The sequence below is a fragment of the Melospiza melodia genome, chromosome 2 (assembly GCF_035770615.1).
Source record: "Melospiza melodia melodia isolate bMelMel2 chromosome 2, bMelMel2.pri, whole genome shotgun sequence".
Lineage (NCBI taxonomy): Eukaryota > Metazoa > Chordata > Aves > Passeriformes > Passerellidae > Melospiza > Melospiza melodia.
This window is the reverse complement of record NC_086195.1, coordinates 60,624,347-60,646,753: the sequence shown is the minus strand read 5'-3', so window position 1 is coordinate 60,646,753 and position 22,407 is coordinate 60,624,347. Positions and strand designations below refer to the sequence as shown.

The 22,407-nt window shown below is 45.8% G+C and overlaps 1 protein-coding gene across 1 annotated transcript in view; it reads left to right on the top strand.

Moving 5' to 3' along the window:
* ARHGAP31 (Rho GTPase activating protein 31) overlaps positions 1-22,407 on the top strand; it is a 60,267-nt gene that overhangs the window by 336 nt on the left and 37,524 nt on the right. The gene's annotated exons all lie outside the window — the stretch shown is intronic.

Here is a 22,407-nt window from a genome sequence, read left to right as displayed (position 1 = left end):
ACAACCTGGAGCTGATTTATCCCCGGGAAGTGGAGTCACTGCCCCGTTACTCACAATGAATGAACGGTCGGAAGATTGCTTTGGTGATGCATCTGCATGACCCTTGCATGAGTAGTGCTGTGTGTGTGGAAAGGACTGGGCTGGGGTTCTCGGGCTGCCTAAGTGTGTACAAAGACAGCCTGACATCAGTCGTGATGCCCTCTCCCATCTGCCTGGAAGGGAGTACAGGCTTTTAGCGAGTCAGGTTTGGAAATCTGAATGGTGCTCAGTGTTGCCTCCTCCAGGATTTCAAAATCCACCTTAAGTCCGTGAAACTAGAATTTTGGAGGACTCTGGGGAGGAACTGGACTCCAGTTCAGTTCCCATGTTGTCCTTGGACTGCTGGATGGAGACAGGACCGAGACTGGGTTATGGGGTGGGGTACGGTGTGTGGTGTAGGAGACATCTGAGCTAACACGTTCACCACCCTGCCTGTTGGCTTTCACTCCTTCTCCCCTTGACCTTCATGCTCCCAGGTATTGAGAACACAGTAGCTCAGACAAGCGGTAACCCCAATAAAATAAGGGAGTCCTGAGTTTGAAATGGTCAGTTCTTGATGAGGGAAGGAGCAGAATGTTTTTTCTTAAAGTGGATTGAATGACAAGAGAGGTGGTTGTGAGTTTGGCCAGAAGGACCTACAGTTTAGCGAGAGGAAAAAATAAATACATGCCTGTTACCGTCCGTGATGTTAGCATTATGATCCCTATTTAGCATTATGTTCCAATTTGAACTGACCAATTTTACCAATGTCAGGTTATTTCAAGGAAAAAAAAAAGACTTCTAGCAGCAATGTCAGCTTTGTACAGGGAGAGCTGTACAATCAGGTCTTTCATTTGCTGATGAGCATGGCTGATGAAGTGCAGTGTGGAACCGCACTGGCAGAGGGATGGGCTGCATAACAGGAGTACTTTCCATTGCACAGTGAAGAGGGCAGCAAATGTATCACTAAGATGAACTGTTATATACGTGCATTTATTTATGTATGGGGGAAAACCAGCCATTCAATTGCATTGTGGGCTGTCTGCAACAGGTACTGGATCTTTTAACTTATATAGCTCTTAACAGCAATTGAATTAAGTGTCAAAAAAATAACAGACTTAATGAGCTGATGTCCCTTTGCCAGTGTGAGGTACTGACAGATAAATTCCATCCAGTGCTACCATGGACCTCTGTGGTGAAGGAACTATTTACAGCTGTTTACAGGAGCACTGGAAAACAACGCAGGGAAGGCGGGCACAGGCAGTATATTCACTTGAAGCAGCAAGGGGAATTTTAAAGGCAAAAAAATACTTACTGCAGTTGAAATTAGGCCAGATGAGCAAAATCTATTACCTAAAATGCCTTTTTTTTTTTTTTTTTTTTTTTTTTTTTTTTTTTTTTTTTAATATAAGTATTTTGAGAACAAGAAGGAAGGACATTTTCTCAAATCTCATTTGTGGCATGATTCACAGTTCCAGTGTACTTATCTCTCCATGCTGAGGAGCAGTGGGGAGAGTAGGAAGTTCCTTTACTTTATGTGGTACTGCTGTTTGTTCAGTAGCACATCCCATTGCCCAGTGCTGTGGGATCCAGAAATGAAAGGCTCAGTTGTTGTAGGTTTATGGGTAAGGGTGTAAGTTAAGTTGGATTGGAAGTTCCAATTCATCAGGACAAGAGGAAAAGAAATTAAAGTATTAGAGATATTAATTTTGTTGGTAGTAGGACTCTCAGGATAAATAGGAATGACCAAGAATGCTGCAGTGATGTCTTAGGGAGAAAAGGAAGGTTGAAATATCACCAGGACATCATGAACTCGCAACCAAATTAGAAGAGCATTCAGGGTATGAGAGATGGTTGATTTGGGGAGAGTTGAATTGTCCTGCTAAGATTTATGTCCAATGACAAGTCAGTGCTCCTGTAAGCAGCAGGTTTTATAGGGACATGAAGCTGTAGCTTTCTCTCTGCTTTGTTTTTTTCTCAGTGCTGTGTGTTTAACTGGTGGGATGCAGGCTCAGGTTGTTCCCTACTGAGAAGCAATGAAGTTCTAAGACTGTTCCTGATATCTGAGAGTCAGGAGCAGGAGAGCTCTTTGGCTGCTGTCCAGCAAACATTTTGTTGTGTTGTGGGCCTTTCTGCAAGCAGGTTTAAAGTGTACCCAGAAGGGTTAACTGTGAAGAAGATGCTGTGGGCCCAGCAGGACGTGAGTCATACTGGTTGTGCTTTCCGTGCTCAGGTTTGCTTTAGGCCATCCTGCAGTGCTGGTGTGTGTGACTGGAGCTGCACAGAGGCTGAGACCTGCTTTGCTGGTGCTGGCCAGGGGAGCACAGGGGGTGGCCAAGGCTAGTGAAGACGATTCAATTTGGAATTTTCCCCTCGGGGCTAGTACATGACCTTTACAGTTAGGGGGTGCTGCGCTACTTGTGTGATGCTTTGTGCAGGAGAGGCACAACTTGAGTCCCTACATGCTTGTGGTTGTTGATGAGCAGCTTGTGCTTTCTGTAAGGACCTTAGTCCCTGTGCTGTTGCCAAATTCCAGTGGAGAGAATGATATTCTGCTAAAGGTATCAGCATTTCCTCTCTTCCCATGTAACTCTTTAATGACTTGCTATGGTTCTCTTCAGAGACAGCCAAAGATCCTGCTGTCTCCCTTACCAGATCCATGTACCTAAGCCTCTCTTAGAAAGAACTTTATGATAATACAATAAAAGCTGCAGCAGAACTACAAAGTATTAAAAAAAGATCAAATGGGAAGACTTTAGCAGGTACAATGAAGCAGCTCAGGAGCCAGAAACATGATACAAAGCCTTTAGCTGCAAGTTGATTCTTTCAGATCTGACACAGGTCAGTGGTGATGGGCAGATGTGGATGTCTGGTGGCTGGTTGGACACTCAGATGTGTTGAATTTACTGTGTTTCAAGTCAGTTCCTGTCAGTACCACATTTGACCCTACTTGGCCTTTTCCTGCTGGCAGTCTCTGCACAGACACTGGTCACACTTCTTATGGGGGCAGACTGCTATCAGTGCACACAAGCATTTAAAATCATGACTCAGGCCACAAAAACCACAACATAAAATCTTTGCTGGGTTCTTTGTCCGCTTTCTGTTTTCCAAAACTTCATTGTGCATCTGGGTTATGTTTTCAAGTCTTTCTTTGGTAAGAGGGCTAGAAACTCGGGGAAAAATAATCTTCTCTTCCTCCTCACCATAATTATCAAACAATGGCTTAAATAGCAGCGTGTATGAGGACAAGCTCACATCAGACATAAAGGAATCATGGCTGGCAATACCAATGAGGAAAAGTTGTCTAATTTTATGTAGTCCCTCCTGTGTCATTTCCAGCACTGAGTCCATACTTGAAGGCAAGTGATCTTTTGGAATATAAAAGCTTCACTAGAAAGCAGTGTCCATGCCCAGACTTTGGACATGGGTAGGTATCCATGCAGAAGGAAGTGAGTACTAATGGCCCTTTACTAAAACTTTTTACTGTGCCAAACTTTATTGAAATGTATCAGTGTAATGGGGCTAACAGATAATAGTCTTGAAGGATTAACATTAGAGTCATGTTCTGGCCTCTTGATAACCAGCTTGGTTTCCAGAGGAGAAAAATGCATTGTGCCTCTGCTGAAGTCAGTGGGAATTGCACATCAGGCTCTCAGTTACTGTAATAACAACAGTGTAATTTTCTGGTGACGAATGGGCCAGCAGAGAAGACAAGACACAAGTCTGTGCACCATCTTTAGCTGGGGCAGGACACTCTGAACTGCTTAAGAAAACAGTCACAAAGAACAGTTTGCTTCTGGTTATATCACAAAAGTATTGTAAGAGGAGGCTATTGTAAGAGTCAAAGCTGTTAAAGTGAGAGGAGCTAAATCAAAAGGAATTTAAATATTCTTCGGGCTTCTAACTGTGGGAAATTCAAGCTGGGATTTCAGGTACACAGCCACGTACAACTTCCACTCTTTAAAATGGAAATGCACACAGCATCTACAAGAATTGAATTGTGATGGTAAAAGATTATCCAGTCTTTTGTATAGGAACTGCTAACGATCCAGACCTACCTTTGCTTCATATGCTTAGAGCCAGGTAGAACTTGGAAAAAAGCTGAATGTTTCCTGTGTTTTTTTGCTGATGTCTAGATGTTGGGCTAAGAGGTGCTACCAGGTGTGCATAAAGCCAAACCTCAGACTTGAGGCCTTGTTCTTATGGTGCAGGTCAGCTCTGTGTGTCTGAGATTCCCCTATGTGCTGGAGAGTTAATTCTGCTGCTGCTGTACCCCTCTGTGGTTTCTTCCACATCTGTTTCCTGCCTGATGTTGTCTGATTGGGATGCAATGAGCTCAGCTTTTCCCCTCAGCCCCCTCCCAGACTCCCCACAGCTCCCTCAATGGCTCTCACCCTGAGCCTGTAGCACCCAAACCCCTTCCTATCTATTCATCTGATGCAGCTTTATTGGCTTGGTTTGTTACTTGCTTTAGAAAAAAAGGGCTGCTTTGTTTGAGAAGTTTTGAAGCCACCAACTCCCTTGTTCTCCCCACTTGAGGGGAGAGAGAGCAAGGGCAGCCAGGAGCACTCCCTGAGGCTGGGGAGGGAAGAGGAGCTGTTGTCTTCAAATGTAGACAGGGAGATATGTGAGGAAACCATTACAAGTCCCTTGATTGTAGTATGAGAAAGGAGACAACAACATGGTTGCCCATATGACACTTCTGTGCTGTGTGGCTGTGCAGTGGCTGCTTCTGCCTGGTCACAACTACATTTGAATGAAAGAATAAGGAATGTTGTCATTTTGCATTAGTGGTCTCAAAAAGCTGGTGGCTCTGGCCAACCCTGACTCTACAAGCAGGTTCTTCAATGCATCTGAGAGATGCAGTAGGCAAAGACTTTGCCGTGGCATAGGCAGGTAGTTCAGAGGGAAAGCAGTAACAATAATTCAGCAGTAACGTGCTGGGTACAAAGGAAAGGTGGGCTTGGATGCTGCTTGCTTGTATTGGTACAGCCCCTTGTGCACCCTGTCCTCTGCACAGTGATTTTGTCATCATGCTTTTCACTGTGAAGCTGCCTTGCCCATACACGACTGGATAAGGAGACCTGTCACTCAGGAAAGAATTTCTTGCTTCAAGAACAGACTCCCTTTGAGTCAATCATTAAACCTGCCACACAGATGTGAAACAGCTTTTCTGGGCCCTGTGGCTTTCTTTGCTCACCCTGACATGTCTTTTGGGATAGGAGCATGCTGGGATGAGCATGAGGGTGCATGCAAGTCCATAGCACAAATAACTGTGCCATACTTTTGGGTAGGTGCTTTTGGTTAGTGCTGCAGGCAACAAGTCCTGAGAAAATTGCTGAAGGCAATTAAAGGCAAACTGGAGGAAAAAGAAGAAGCTTTTATTTATTTTTTTTTCATAGTCCCCTTGGAAAAATGAAAATGCCACATGCTCATTTAATCTGCTGCAGAAGAATGAAGAGCTGCATTCATCCCTCTCTCAAAAGTAGAAACTGTGGCACTGGGGATTTCTGTCTCAAGAACTGATCAAGCTGAAAAGAACCTTTTTGTGGAGCCAAATTGCCTTCAATCTAGATCTCTTTCCTGACCTACCTTACTCTGTGGCTATGCAAACACTTGTCTCCATTCAAGGAAGGAAGTGGCAGGGGCTGGGAGGAGAACAGGACAAGAACGGCCTCTTGGGCTGGCTCAGAAATGCTCTAGTCCTCTTTATTTTTGTGTGTGGTGTGCTCTGGGGTCTGATCCACATTTTCACACTGCTGGTATGCTGGGAGGCCACATGGCCTGTGCTCTGTGAGGTCTATTCCTGGCTCTAGTCATGCAGGCTGTGTGGATATTTAAGGCTGCATCCCCTCCCTTGTGACAGGAGCAGAAGGGACAGTTGAACTCTGAAGTTTTGGGGGGAAAGAAGTGGGATTGTGTTATTTTACAGTGAAGGAGAGCTGTGGCAGCGGGGCCTGAGAGCTGAGTACATGTATTGGCAGGTGGAGGAGCTAGGCTGAGCTTTGAGGGAAGACAGCTCCTTGGCCTTTCAGTGTCTGCCAAAGCGTGTCTATGGACAAGAGATGAGGAGCTTTGCTGCCAAAATGGATACTGTGGAGGAAATTATTAATAATGTAAATTCTTGCATTTTCTCCAGCCTCTGTCACAAGTGGTGCATCACGTTTTGAGTCCCAGATACCAGCCTCTATGGCAACAAGTGAGAGCAAAATGACACTGGGAACAACGGGAACAGAAGCCATCTGTTTGCTTCTGCTACTTTGCTGTTCCTTCTTGTTTTGGATTATGTTTGTGTTACTTCCTCAATCTGTTTCTGGTTCCTGGGACCTGGATTTTTGTGTCTCTGTGGCACAGTGTTACTGTTGTTTAACATTCATGTTGCAAGCTCAGCTCCTTGTTCTGTATTGACTTTCCATTGCTAGCACTGTGTGATTAGCAGAGAACTCTTGCATGTTGCCCGCTGCTTTACATTTCCCTGACTGAGCACTGCAGGAGGCAGATGTGTGGTTTGCATGCACTGAGCCCCACTTTGATCCTGCCTTCTCCCCCACCCCTGCAAACAGCATGAATCACATCTTGACTGCAGATCTTAGGTTAGGACACGTATTTTGATTTAGCAAATGTTTTCTCTTTGTTGGTAGCAGCTGATTTCATCTGAACTTGGAAACCAAGGAGTAGGGACTCCAGTGCTTGTGGTGCCACAGCTCTCAAAGGTTCAGGGAAACAGCTGTGCTGGATGAAGCACTGTCAGTGCACAGGGTGGATGTGCAACACAGGCTGAGCTAGCAAGGGATGGGCAAGTCTGGGAGGTCCCCATTGGTCAGGGTGGCTTGGGTCCCCAGCTTTGGTGCAGGCCTGGTTCTAGTTTGGAGAGCTCAGAAAGCATCTGTAACTTGGGCTTGGCATATATGACGCAGTTCTACAGCAGCAACATTTGCTGGCAGGCAGGGTTGTGCCAAAAATGTATGTTCCAGTGTGTCTCCTTTAACGGTAATGGGGAAATGAAAACAGCCTGTCAGTGATGGCATAAGCAGCCCTGCTCTGAAGGGCTGGGCTGGGGTGGCTGTCAGATTGACTGCCCACATCATGGCTTGGACTGGATCTCTGTCTGGAGGGTGATTAAAGGATGGAGAGCTACCAGCATCTGCCTCCAGTCCAGCACCACCAGCAGGGTGCCAGATACACTTAGAGCTCTGACAGGGAAACCTACAGATATCTTATTGAAATGCGAAGGCTGCTAAATGGCTGCACTGCTGGTTATTTCAAGGGCAACTAGTGTTCCCAGCCGCCTACCAGTGGCTCCTTTCCATATATTCCCTGAGCCTCAAGCCTCAGCTGTCCTTTGCTCGCATGCCAGAGCCTTCAGCTTCTCTGCTGATAACTTCAGTTAATGTGTTTTGCATTGTCAACAACAAGAAAAACCCAAACCAAACCAACCAAACAAAAAAACCCACAAAAAAGCCCCAAACAAAAAAAAATCTGCAGTATGTTTACAATGCACACAGAGAACAGTGTAGCATAAATTGAATTTATTGTTAAATGAAATTACGTTGTGCAACAGTGCTGACTGTATTATTATAACTTTCATACTTAATTCAATAATGTAGACTCTGTTTTCCACATTTATCTGAAACCACAAGCAGACTTTCCAATCTTCAGCACCAGTGTGATTGCAGATAAGAAAGTACTTAACCATGGACTTAAGATCTACCTTTTTGTCAGATGCTGGGGCCTTTGCATACAATGAAGTTATAGCCACCGATACTGACCCTCACCCTCACTCAGGTGCCAGATCCCTGCTACCCCTGTGTGTGACAGCAAGGGGTTGAGTCCCTAATGCTACAAGTCTTGTGGCACTTAAGTGCACAGGGGAATGCCAGTCCTCTTCTGTTCCATCCTCCCTGCCTTGAATAGGACCCTGCACCTGGATTAGATTCCTCATTTTCACCTGAGTGGGAGCCCTTTGATTTTAACAGTGCACCAAAAGGGGAAGTGCAAAACTCATGCTTTTTGCAGTTGCCTTCAGTTCCTCCAGCTCAGTTGTTGTGTTCCCATTTGGGAGCAGCCACCTGGCCTAGGTTCAAACCAGCCTTCTTCCACCCTGGTGTCACCTGTGATGATGGGTGTGACAGACTCAGTTCCAGGCAATGTCAGGTTGGCTGCATGGCTGCCTCAGCTTAGGTGAGTTAATGTCCATGTGGGAAGAGTTACCTTAACAGCAGTGGAAAATGTTACAGAATCACAGAATTTCTGAGCAGGGACTTCTTGAGATTAACTAGACCAAACCCTGTGCTCAAGCAGGGTCAGCTTGAGCCAGTTGCCCAAGACTATGTCCAGCTGAATTTTAAATATCTCCACAGAATTTTGGATGTAACCTCTGTGAGCAAACTGATCCAGCCTCAGACTACCATCAGAGTAAAAAAATACTGTGTTCAGATGGAATCTCCTGGTTTTTAATTTATGTATCTTGAATTGTCAATAGGTACAACTGAGAATAGACTTGCTCCCTTTTCTTCATTCCCTTCCAGCAGGTCTTCATTCACAATGATAGATCCTTCCTAATCCTTCTGTTATACAGGATAAGATGATCCTGGCCTCTCCTCACGTGAGAGATGCTCAACTCCTTTAATCATCTCTGTGGCCCTGAGCTGAGCTTGCTCCAGCAAGTCCTTCTTGTACTGCGGAGCCCAGAGCTGGACACAGGACTCCAGCTGTGGGCTCAGCAGTGCTGAGCAGAGGGGAAGGATCACCCCCCTTTTAACCTGCTGGCGACTCACCTCCTAACTCTTCTGATGTTCTCAGTAATCTATGCAGTTACTAGCAGAGATTTTCCTTGGTATTCCAGTTTTTGCTGGCAATTCAATCAATAACGTGCAATCAGGGCATTGTAAAGGATGCTTTCTACCTTGCCTGTGCTCTTTCTGCCCTGGTTAATACCCAAAAGGAATTGTCTTTTCATAAAGAGCCCCAGTTCTTTAATGCATTCTGAAGTTTTGCTGCTGGTCAGCCCAAATAAATTAATTTATATAATACACTGCTCTGCTGCATCTTCTGAAAGCCGTGCAGAGCTTTGGCTTAATAGAAAGTCTACAAAAAATGCTTTGAGGCAGCACACCTTTCTCAGGTGGTGTTTGTCCCCCTGTCCTCCCCCAAAGCCACAGTGCACAGAACCAGGGTATTGTGGCCAAGCTCCTTTCTGCCAAAGCATGTCCAGCAGACTGGAGAGTGAGAAACTTTGCTGCCAAAATGGATGCAGTAGGGGAAATTATTAATAATGCAAACCTTGCTTTTTCTCCACCCACTCTCACCAGTGGAACATCACATTTCAAGTCCCAGATACCAGCCTCTATGGCAACAAGGGAGAGCAGAAAGGCACTGGGAACAAGGGGAGCAGAATTTGTGTTACATCTCCAGCACAGAGATCGAGCAAGGGGAGGGGAAACTCACATCCCTTTGCAGGATTCTCAGCTGTGTCTGCTGCTCTTAGAAATATGCCCTGAGCAGCTGACTTGGGTTCATAGCAATTTGTCTCCAGCTCCTCACTGCCCTCTTCTACGCTCAGGGCTCAGCTAACTAAATGCCTTTGGAAATGCTATTATCTGCTGTGCTCTCTGGGGCCAGGAGCAGCGTGAAGATTGATCAGCTGGAACAGGAGGCTTTGTTTAGTTCTATAAAGTACAGAGGAGTTAAAGAAAGAACAAAAAATAAACGCCAAACCCAATGCAAAACTCACTTTAAATCTCATGCCCTTTATTTGCTCTCACCAATCTTGGAACGTGAATGTATTTTGTTTTGTCATGTCATTAGATACTATCACATGAGGAAATGGTTAGAGGAGATATACCTGCATCTCTAGAACAGGGATTGAACATCCAAATGGCCAGGAGATATTCCTGATATAACTAAGTTGTGTAATTTATTTCCTGAAGAGCATCAGACTGGAGACCAGGTCAGCTTCTCTGATACAAACTTCATTTAAAGGATGCCCTGGCTGGTGTTCACTAAACACAGCAGCATTGATACTGCATTTTTACCTGAAAGATGCTGAACACGCTCACAAATGTTCTATACACGTGGGATGCAAGGCTGAGAATCCAGGCTGGATCTGTGCCTGTACTCTCCATCTATATTCACTGGCTCATCAAAAAAATGCTGATTTAGCAGACAGAACACTGGGAGGAAGGGTGTCTCTGTGTGTGTTGTGTGTGTGCTTATCTGCAGCTGAATATTTCACTTGTGATATTTTTGAGACATTGACATTCTGCATTTACCATCTCAGCAGTGAATGTGACTGTCTGTCCTGTTGCAGACAGGCAGCTTGGCAGCTCAACAGAGCCATCCAGCATGTGGAAACCCTTTGCTGCACATGCAACTAGTGCTGGCATTTCTATTCCTCTCCCATTGTGGTGGTAGCAGTCACACCTCAGGAGGTTCAGAGGTGTGATCAGGCAGGGTGAGCTTCCTTCTTGAGCCCTTGCATCTGTGCTGCAATTTGTGTGAAATAAATAAGCTGTCAGAGGGACTGAATTGTTTACTTTCTTTGTGCAAAATCAGAGAGGGAAACAGCTTCACCATTTTGCTCTTTCTGTTTTTATCTTCTCAGTGTGCCCCAATTGGTAGTGCATTTTCCTTACCCTTGTTCTGGTCAGGTAATTTCAGATGCATGAGAGGCTAAATGAGAACAAACTCTCTTGTGAGATTTATTGCATCTTCTGCTTCTAATCAAGCCAGAAAAGTAGAGCAACAGACTTCCTTCTGTAATCCTGTTCTCTCCATTCCAGTCCCGACTGGAAACCAGAAGTACAACAAGGAGGAATGCAGAAAAAAAAAGAAAGTTAAAACCAATGTCCTGGAATCTCTAAGAAGAGTGTGGGGTTTGGCCTGAGGTGATGGCTCAGGGGTGCAGAGGGGGCATGGAGGATTCTCCCTTCTCTCAAATAATTTCAGTTCCCCCTGCTTAGCTGTTATTTTTTACCTCCCCCTGTGCTACCCTCCCCGTCTCTCTCCATTTTGATGACTTTATTGCCAGGATGGCAGTATGCACATGTTGCCAAAGTCAATACATCAAGCTCTGTGCCCAAGGCAGGCTTAGAAGCAGTAAATGAGAAGAGCTGGTCTTGATCCATTGGGTCCATCATTCTTCCCTCCTGGCTCGATAGCGACTTACACACTGCTGCCTGAGGTTCGCTGCGTAAAGCCACAAACGGGAGCTGAGCCAGGAAATTCAGTTCCATATCCCAGTAACTTCAGTTTAGGGTAGTAACTTCAGTTTGGGGTCACCCTCCAGACTTGCCAGAACCTAGATAAGGAATGGAATCCCCTGCAGCCACATCTGTAAAGCAGGTGGGTGTACGTGACCCAGTGCCTGCTGTCCTCCTCAGGGTGGCAGGCAGAACACGGTGCTGGAGGCAGCCCTCCATCACTGCTCACAAACCTGCTTGGGCAGGGAGGAGCTGATGTGACAAACACAAAGGAGGGCTAGGAGTCCTAATTAGTCCTAATTTCTATCCTGCTAAAACACCCATCTGTCACTCTGCTGCAATAATGAGATTTGAGGAGATTAACTGGATGCTAGTGAGGCCCCTCAGCATGGCAGCTCAGTGAGTGTGCCGCTGCTCAGCTTTAAGCCACGCTTGCAGCAATTACACCCCAAGCAGGTTTTTATGTCTGGGTAGTGCTTGCATGGGAGTGGCCCAAATAAATCTGCTACAGGAATGGGGTGGGTGATTCAGAAGATGGCAAGCATAGATTCAGCTCTGTCAAGTTGCTGTCTAGGCATCATGTGGGGAAATGTTACCATTTGGGCACATGGTAAAACAAGGACCCCAATATTTAAAAAATCCCTGGTTTATCTTTTTGTTTCCTAGAGGACAGTGTCTCTTTTACAAATGCACATGCTGTGCTCTGTCTTTTCCTTTGCAGAAGCAATTTCTGCTGGAGCTAGGATTTGTTTTTTTATCCAGTGTCCTAAACTGTCATGTAGTGCTGCTCTGCCTGGCTCAACAGCTGCCACCTCCCAGCCTAGAGGTGGGTGGAGTGAGTCTTGTTTTTGCAGTTTGTGAAATATTTCAGGATGTAAGGCACTCATTAAATAATTGATATTAGCTCTTGGGCATTAAACAGATGTGAACTGCAGCTCTGGATCCTAAGGGCTTTAGAGGCTTATCCGTGCCCTAATGATGGTTCCCTGTTTGGGATTTTCATGCGTCTCTCACTGCAGATTTGAACTCACTGCAGGATGGTGGAAGGATTTAGCTGACGGACAAAGGGTGACTGCAAGGCTTTTCTTTGCAACATTATATACCTGTGAAGCAGATCTAATTGAGCTTTGGTAGAAAAAGGGGAAAGACACGTGCATGTTTTCTTTAGGAGAATGGAAAAATTAGAAAAATGTGTTCCTGCCTCTTGACAGAGCATGCTTTCAGGGTATGAAAAGATTTTGAATAGTTGTGATTCAAGGAAAAGTGCAGGTGCACCTGATATCAATTCTTGTGCTTAAGGAAAGATATTGTAGCTTGTAATGTGCCTTATTCCTATCCCTTTTCCCAGCCCTGCCTCCTTGAAAAGTGGCTGGCAGCAGCAGCACTGCTGACTTTACCTTGTGGTGACTGCAGGGTGGAGATTGGGACATTCAGTGCAGCCCTGTCTCTGCAGTACCTTCAGCTCTTTGGCTGGGCTGGGGAGGTGAAAAACAGCACCTTGGCTGATGTGGGACAGGGAAGGGAAGGTAACAGATGTGGCACCATGAGCTGTTGAGATCTCTGGGCAACTTTGACGACTGCTTGCTGGTTCCCAAGGAACTGACTGCAAACAAAACTCTGTGTATGGCAGGAAAATTCGCTGCCAGGTTTGACAGGGGTCCCATGTTTGTGTTTTGAATGGAAAGCTCAAGGGGCTTCTCCCTTCACCTCTACTTTCCCACTCATTCTCCCCTCTCTGCTTCAGGGCGCTGGGGGGCACAAAACCCTTCTGTTTGTTGTGGGGCAGGAGAAGAGTGAGGGCCTTCCCTGACCCTCTCCTCCCCTCAGCAGTTTGCATGGTAATTAGCTCGTCCCTACCAGCCAAGCCCACAGCCCAACAGAGCGACAATTCAGATGCTGAACAATGTCCAATTATCCCAGCCCTGGGAGCAAGAGGCCACTCCCTGACACGTGGGCTCCGTGTCCCTGGCCAGATGGCTCCTCAGACTCCCTTGGCTGGCCCAGTAACGCTGCTTGGGGAATTTGACACGTGTCAGCAGTTTTGGCTGTGTTTTTGTGAGCTACCAGCAGCGCAGTTGCCTGAAAAATTGGGAAGAGCTCGGTGTGCACCCTGGGCAGTGCCACCCACTCCATGCCCTGTGCCGAGGCAGGGCTGGTGGCTACAATGGGTGCTCACCTGTGGAGGGAGATTTCGCAGCCTCAGCTTGGCTACCTGTATTTCCCGTCTGGTTTGGTGAGCTGCTGGAGATGTAAGCGGCTTAAAAGCGCACCTTTTGCTTTTCTCCTTGCATTCCATCATTTGTGCACCAGTGAGGGCTGAATTGCTCAGATTGGAGTTGGAACTGCATGAAGGAGGTGGCAGGGGTCCCACCCGTGGCATGCCACAGGCCGTGGCAAGCTCTGCTCCTGCCAGTGCCTGGCTCAATGAGAGACCTTAGGGCACTCCTTCTTTTTCCACATCCTACCTCCCTCAGTGATTAAATGACGCTGGTATCACCTTCTTTTTGGTGCAAAGTTCCCATTATTGTTGTTATTAAATGGGAAGAGTCCTAGCTGTTTTCATCACCCAGTACTGAAAAGTGGGCTCTTGCAGCTCTGGGGAGTTACACATTGGCTGAGAGTGACGGCAGGGAAGGGTTGGACTCAGCCAGCTTGCCTTTCTCAGCAGGTTCCATACCAAGAGGCTCTGAAGGAGGTGTGAGGAGCACCAGGGTGGTATCACATGCTTGGAGTGCTTCGTTCTGACTTGGCTTCTGCCCCAAAACGTGACAATTCAGCTTTGAAGAGAACATGACAGCCATTTGCCATCTAACCTCTGGGCTTAGGAAATGGAAAAAACAATTCAGCATGGATCTGAAATAGCAGAAGAGATTACCCTAGACTGGAGCTTGGCCAGGCTGCTTCTGCTAATCTTGCAAAAAAAAAAAAAAAAAAGGAAACCAAGCAGAAAAATAAAAAACACTTCAAAGAATTTCTGCAAGGCTTCATTTTATAGTCTCTGATTTAGAAGGCAGAATGTGCAACAACACAGCTTTCCCTTTGCACACCATGGGATGGGTTTGTTACTGACTCATGGATAGGACTGCCCCTTACAAGTTGCCTGAAGCAACTTTGATTGATTCTGGTTTTAGGACCAGGCCCAACCTTAATTTATGGATAGAAGTTAATGATAATGCATCCAAAGAAACAGCTGGGAGGAAAGAAGTGTGGCAGAGAAATGGAAAAGGACACTGGAGGAAATGAATGGGAAAAGGGAATAAGGGCAAAAGTAGTATGGAGAAAAGCATGTGAGGAAATTCCAACATGCATGAAAGGGAGGAGGCGAAGGCTGGAAAAACTAGTCTGAGGGCAAAACTGACTGTATTGGAACAAATGGAGACTGCAATGAATGGTGGAAGAGAGAGGGCTGTAAGTGGGAAGAAAATTCAACATCGTGGCAGCTTTGTTAGTGGGGGTGGAACAGAGGAAGAGACACTGTTCTGGGTACAGACAGCTGGAAGATAGACAGGAACATGCTCTAAGTGTTGACCATGCTTGTTATACAAAACTCCTCTTCCAGATATTTACCCAAAAGTGAGACAGGGCAATCGGTAAAAGAATAATTTCTGACTTGTTTCAGCCCTCTGAACAATTTTGGTTTTATGAAGTGCAAAGGAGATGCCATTGAGTTACTACATTGCAAGTGACGGTTTTTTTAATCAGCTAACTACATTTTTTCATTCCCCTTTTGGCGCCTAACTGATGTTAAAATGAGCTTCAGTCTCTGACTGGTTCCAAAGTCTATGGATGTGGACAAGAGCAGCTTTGCCTTGCTTGTACAAGCTCTCAGTGTTTAAATGTGCTCATCTTCATCACCTGCTGAAGGATGTGGTGCTTCAGCTTCCTTTGCTTTGGAAGCCTGTGCTATGAATCAAAACTTCTCTGATTTTACAGTGTCCAGCATGGTCCTGCTTTTAGATCATTCAGTTCATCCCCCTTTGAGACACACCTGTGCAAGAATATGAATTTAGCCTGGAGTTTTCTTCTCTCTGAAACAGGTCAGCCATATACTAAAATCAGGATACAGGTCATGGCCTGAAGTGTGGCTCAGCTGTGTTGGCTGTGGGGAACTGTGAAGGCAAAGAGATGATGGACTTGTACAGCAGTACTGTAGCTATCAAAATGTAAGGAAGTTTGATTAAGTATGATCTCAACGCCCTTTTCCTGCAACACCCCTTCTTGTGTTTGCAAAGTGTTTGTTAGTGTCTCAAAGCCCTTAGTACAGCAAGATCCAGGAGTCAGAAAGACAAAAGAAACACAGTCCAGAAACCCAATTCCTGGACATATGCCTTTGAGAAATGTAGTGCATTAAAGGTTTTTTTCTTTGGTTGCTTCCTCTTTCCTTGCTTCCTCCAGTCTTTGTTATTCCCAGCAACGACTTTATTTACTTATTTGCTTCTTCCCAAACCACTGGACAGACGGAGGCTTCATCAGGGAGCAGTTTAGCTGGAGTGGGCAAAACAATGGGGCTTTAATCAGGGTGCCTCCAGCAGCCACTGCTGGCCAGAGGTTTCTCTGAATTCCCAACATGGAACAGTTGCCTCTTTCATGAAGTGCCTGTGGGATGAGCACAGGATTGCTACACCCAAAGCATTTTCATGCAGCCACAGCTCTCTGAAAGGAAACACTGCTGAGGACACCGCCTGCAATGCCCCAAGCTACTGGGGTGACCAGCATGAGAGAGTCTTTCTTCCAGGCCTGGGCTGTGTTTGCCTTCCACATGCAATATGTGAATAGCTCAAGTCTGGAAAGTGTTTAGGAAAGCATCTAACTTCTCTCTTAAAGGAGAAAAAAAAAATAAAGGAGGGAAAAAGAAAAAGAGAACGTCAGGGATAAAGAAATAGTTTCCAGTGACTTGATGCAGTGTGGCCAAACTATTTGTAATAATTTCCTTTAAATTCTTTTTATATAGAAAGAATTAAATATGAAATCATGAATCAGGAAGCAGTCATCCTGCCAACCAGTGACATGTACAGAGACATCAGAGCAAAGTGAGAAAGACACAGAACATCAGGAGACTTGCTAAAACCTTTTTTAGCTCTCTCTTTTTCTTCCTCTTTTTGTTTAGTGTACACATTCATGTAGAACTAACATTTCTGACCCAAAAGGAGCTGCGGGAATCTCCTGCTGTTCCTTGTCTCTCCGATGGCAGCCCTAAACCTTCCTGTCTTGATGTGTCTCATCTGTCTGTGTTTCCTGATGGATGTTGCAATCCCCAGATGTTTGGATACCTGATTCATCTCAAGGAAGACTGTGAAACATTAGGTATTTTTAAATACCCAGCTTTATAATTGCTTTGTTTAACTGTGCAACATTCTGAACTCATATAAGGCAATAATAAAAATCACTGCTGTTTTCCTTCAAAGTTTTTTGCCATTGCTGCTTCTAAATTTGTGTGCACACAATGGCTTTTGCCTTTGCATTAGCAAGGTTATAACATTCCTGTTTCCTGAATTCGCGTTTTTCCAATGGCTTTTTTTCAAACCCTCTGTAAAGGTTCCTATCAGGAGTGCCCAGGCTTTTGTGCAAAGGAGGATGGATGTTACCCAAGTGCTACCAAACTGAAGTTAAGAAATATCCCCAACAAAACCTGAAGTCAGAAGAAACAGACCTCGTGCCTGTTGTCTGCAAAGGTCTGCAGGCCCACAAAGCTGACTTGAGTTGCATTTGAGTTTTGCATATCTCAGAAGCCTGCTGGATTACACTCTGGAGCTCTCTGGAGCCTTTGCTGTGTCTTGGCCAAAATGAGAGCTGAAGATGCCTCTCTGAAGCCCTGTTCATTTCTTGAACTTACTCTTCTCAGATTGCTCTGATCAGGGCTGAATTTGAAGTACAGACGCCTGACTTCAATTTCCCTGAAATACAGGGTGTTCATCTCAGGATTTTTATCTGAGTCTGTCTCTAGCTTGGCTCCAAGGGAAAAGAGAATAAATACTACAGGCCAGGAGACTGCAGATGCAAAAAATTATAGGCTTTAAAATGTCACTAGCTGAGCACATAATAGATATTCTTCACATTTTATGATTAGCTGTTGTGTTCTGTTGGCCAGTGCTGCCTTCCTGATGTAATTTATAAAGGAGTCTCAGGTCAGGGTGAGGCAAGCCAGATTCAAAACTGGATTTCCTGAGAACACTGCTATCTTTTGCAACTTTTCCTTAGCTTTCTCTGAACAGGACAAGCTTGCCTGTGTACACCTGACTGTGACTCCCACCCGCTTTGCCATCTCCCCTTCCATTCCTAGTCCAACAGGACATCATCCACCCAGATATCTGCTTGCATTCTGCAAAGCAAACTGGTTTATGAACCAGGTTATGCAGCTGAATCATGCCATCATGCCCAGCATTTCAGATCAAGGGAAGTGCATTATGTGTAGGATTCATACAGCTGTCTCCCATCTCTGCCCAGAGCTCTCTTAGAAACTGGGATGACCTGAATGCTGTGTGTGAAACCAGTCCCCACATGGGGCCATCTGTGCCTAGGGGACCAGGGCACTGGTCTTTAGGCCTTGGCAGCTGTATCTGCACTTCATGGATTTGTATTGATGTGTTTCCTTGCAACTTCTTTCATCTGCTGCTCAGGTGGGCCAGAGGCACAGCTGGCCTCACTGAATGTTCCCTGCCCAGCATCCTCTGGTGTGTGAAGCTGTGGAGTAGAGGGGGCTGTGCAGAGCAGTGTGGCAAAGTTGGATGGAGAAGGGCTGTACAAGCCAAGGGATCCAGTTAGGAGCAAACCCCTTGTCTGTATGTTGTGCCACGAGCCTTTCCTAGCACGGGGCTTTCATCACTCCGTGTGTCCTTTCAAGCTCTCCATACACAGAGTCTCTTGCAGTGGGACACAAGCAGTTTAAGGGATTTTCATGCTGTCAGAGGAAGAGTGTCTTCATTTTGTTACTGTGGCTCTGAAAGGTTTCTCCAGCACCTTGTAGCCTCTGACTCCTTGCCTCCTTTTCAGCATGCTGCCTTTCACCACTGAGCTCTTCCTGAGGCACAGCCTGCATGGCATGGGGCCAGCCTCTGACCTCAGTGATACTAGTATAAATCTGGGATACTGCAGCCAACTGGTATGGAAGTACTCAGCTCTGGATATACAGAAAGTATTCCCAGCCATAAAGGGGCTTATGATTTGGGTTAGTGAAACAGCAGATCAAAGGCAACTTCTATGCGATGGGGATACTTGCAAATCTCTCTTGTGACAAAGTGTTTCTGCAACATTCACACTTTCCTTGTTACTACTAGAGTGAGCCATGACTTAATTCCAAGGATGTCCAAGGAATGCACCAGAACTTAACTGATGCAAAGAATGAAAAAATAACCAAATTTTAGGTGGATTTGTCCACAGAAGGTTGACTGTTGTAAGTTGCTGCATTTGACATTGAAGACAGTGGTGCCGTCAGTTCCAGGAGAAGTAGGTTGTGTTGGCCTAGCACTCTTCTCAGATTGCTGAGAAACTCTTGGTGAGATTGGGTATGGATCAGAGCAGTGTCCAAGTTGAAAGCTTCAATGACAGTGTCTGGATAGGAGGTTTTGGAGACCTGGAGACAAGGCATTGTCTGATTTGAGTGTGCTTGACACAGAATGACCTTCCTTGAATGAAACTAAGCTGCAGACAAACATGAACTTTTGTGAGACTTGCAGCAAAATTCCTCTTTGGCCAGGGTCCCTTTTTTCTGTAATTGAAGGAAATTAATGGAAAATAAAGAGTGGGAAAAAGCATTGTGATAGGAAAAGATCAACTGAACCTGAGAGAAGCAGAGCAGAGAGCAGGAAGAGCCTCAGCTCATTCCTAAATTGGATCACATCCTTACTGCAATGCTTCCCAGGAAAGTGCAGTAGAGCAGCCTTGCTCAGTCTTCTCATGCTGAAGCCAAACACCAAACATGTTATTTTAGAACAACTGAGAAGCCATGGCCAAAATTTTGCAGCATATTGGTGGGCAAAGAAGAGAGAGAGAGCAGGACAAAAGCCCTGGAAGCCCTGAAGATCCCCCTTGGTACAAAGACTTCATGTGGGCCAAGGAGCAATGCTAGGGCAACCCTTACTGGGGAGTGCAGGCTAAAAATGCTTCCTGTGATGGGGCAGAAAGAAATGGCCTGTGGTTGCTAGTTGCTTCAGCTGATTTTCCCCTTTCCTTCCAAGAACTCTGCCCTGGGATGCTGTGACAGCAGGAAGACACATTTTATGGGCAGTTCCCTGAGGTCAGCCAGAGCCTACTGGGCTCAGCACAGACTCTCCTGCAATCTTACAGGGAGCAGCATGGCTCAGGGAGGTCCCAGGTCATCTCAGAGCAGTCCTGGGGGCATCTAAGGAGGTCTCTGGGGCAGGATATTCCTGGCCACCCTATCCTGACCCTGACACACATACCCTTGGATTTGAGAGAAGTCAGCAGAGCTAGAACAGCCATGAGATCTGAGTTCTGACAGCCCTGCAGTCAGCTGGCTCAGGAGGCAGAAGTAATGCATATATTTGGACTCTTCCTGCAGACAAAGCAGGGAATGTGTCTGAAGGAGTGGATGCCCATCCCAATATCCAAGGAGAGCGCTGAGCCCCCAGCATGGTTTTCCTGTGTGCCTGGCAGCATCAGCAGCTGCTGGTTTGGAACAGTCCACGCGTCCTCGTGCCAGCCAGGGCAGCTGGAGGTGGATTTGTTTTCTGTTGATTTCATGGCAGTGTTGCTGCTTCAGGCCCCTGCTTTGGTGTGAGGAACAGCAACACCCTAGAGGAGGCACCCAGTAACCTGCTGGCTGCTCCATGGCTGGCCAACGCGCGCGGCCGGCGTGGGAAGCGGGCAGACCACCCTGACGGCACCAACAAAGCCATCATGCTTGCTGACATTTCAAGGGAACAGAGAAGGGAACAAGGGCCGGGAACAAAAGCTAGGAACAAAAGTCTTTGATGCAGTTTAGAGCTGCAGTTGGAAGATACGGGCCTGAATGGTAAATGCCAGATGCAAGTGCATTTTTGCTGGGGAGGGATTTTAAACCTCCATCCAGGTCCCAAAGGTGGGGCTTGAGTCTGAATTCCAGGGAAAGAAAGTTATGCTGAAAACTGAGTGTGCTGTGAAATTAAAATGAAAGGTAAAAAAAAAAACAATGGGTAGCTGAGGAGATGGAGGAAGTCAGTAGCCAAGGAAGGCAAGAAGTGTGGTATAACTGATATGCAAACAGAAAGAGCATCTTTTGCAAGGAATTCAGGCCTCTCCTCACCCACCCCCCGCCCCCAACCTCTCTTCCCTGAAATGATCAGAAATATTGTTGTTTCTCCCTAGATGACCCCTTGATACAGTCTTGCTATTATTGTGGTATTCAGTTATGAGACAACCATTCAGGAGGAAAAAAAAAAAAAAAAGAAAAGAATTATAGAAGTGACACCAAGCCACAAAACACAGGACCAACTCCAAACATTCCCAGGAACAGGGCTACTGAAGTCTGGCCTTTTGGCACCAACTGACTTCTAGGACAAACAACCCAAAAGGTTTCTCTGACCATCTGATCAGTGATCTCTGATTCAAATCTCCTGAGGTTTTAGCCTGTATGTTCTGGTTTAGGATAGAACTTTGGTTAGGGAGATTTTTTCTGGTTTGGTGGAAGCTTGGGGGAAATTGATCCTCTTCCAGAAAAACACATTTGTGTGAGATTTTCAACTCAGCTTTCTGGGTCAGTGATTCTGACAAACCAGTTGCAATTTCTGCATGTTTTACCACCTTCTGAATTTTTGAACATAAGTTTCTGTTTGCCAGGAGTTGAGATACGAGAAAACTGTCTCTTAACCTTAGGTCTTCCACTATCTCAGTGTATGACTCAGGCTGACAAATCATTTCTGTTTCTCCTGTTTGTACCTATGGGATGAGAATGATCCTTATCCTCTGTTAATTCATGACTCCTTGCCGAGGGCTTAGATTTTTGCTGACATAAGCAAAGCACATTTTGTGAGACTGTGCTGAGGTTTTATCCTCACAATAGGGGACGTGACATACAAGCAAGATTTCAAATGAGGGGGTTTTGTGTCCTGAGGGTTGAAAAGCAAACCATAGGACACTCACCTCCTTTTTTCTCATTCATTGACAAGAAACACATGCAATGTTCTGGGCTTCAGCTTGCAAGAAACAGTGCTGCCATCCTCAGAAGTGTACAGAGAGGAGCAAACTCTAGGCAGGCCTTGATGATATCACTCAATGTCCATTAGAGCTGGTTCCTGTTTTGCACTGCACTGTACTCCATCTTCCCCTACCACAAGACTTCCTTTCATCCAGAACTGGAATAAAATAGGAGAAACTACCCCTAAATAAAAATTCTCCAAAAGATTTGATTAAGTGAAAGATATCAATAAAGGAGTAAATATATTTCACCTTCTAGAAACCGTGTAACTGAGTGTTGGTTGAAAAATTGAACAGAATCCATGCATTCTGGTGAAACATTTTGATTTTGTGAAATGCACACTTTCCTACTGGAAAATCTTTCAGCTGGATGATTTTCAAGTGGCCTTTCTTCCCACATGCTCTAGTATCCAATTTAAACTCCAGCTGCTGGTTATGGTCGTCCCTTGCTGTAGTGAGTGCTGGCACTTATGCTTTCCTTTAACTCAGCAAACTCTTCCAGGGAATCTTTCTGTTGCTTAAAAGGCACCACCTGATAATGACATGGGAAGGCTGATGAGATGGTTTTGTCTTTGTCTCAGTGGCCAGTGCAGACCCATTCCGTTTAGAGTAATCTCCTGATGGATTTTGAATATCCAGGAAGCCTGCCTCCCACCGTGTCCCTGAGAAGGCAATCCTTCATGATACTATGTCCCAGCGTTAGGATGTTTTCCCTACTCTGTAATACCCTCTCACAGTTCCATTCACTCATGGCTACAAGCCCTTGATCACCCAGAGGCAGCTCTTTCCCTCCATGCCGTGCCTCCCTGTGCAGACCACTGCTGTGTGCCTTCCTTTCTCCCCTGGTCATTGGGCCAGCTGTGCCTATTCACCACCAGCACTTTGTTCTTCCTCCCCAGCTAATCCCTGCAGGTCATTAGAGTTTCTGAGCCTTTTCTCTTCCTCCTCCCTATATGCCGCTTGGTATCCTGTTTTCCTTGTAACTGTAGCCACGCTGCAGGGCTGAGAGACTCAAGGATTTTTCCATTAATAATCCCCACGCCCTTTTCCTGGTCAG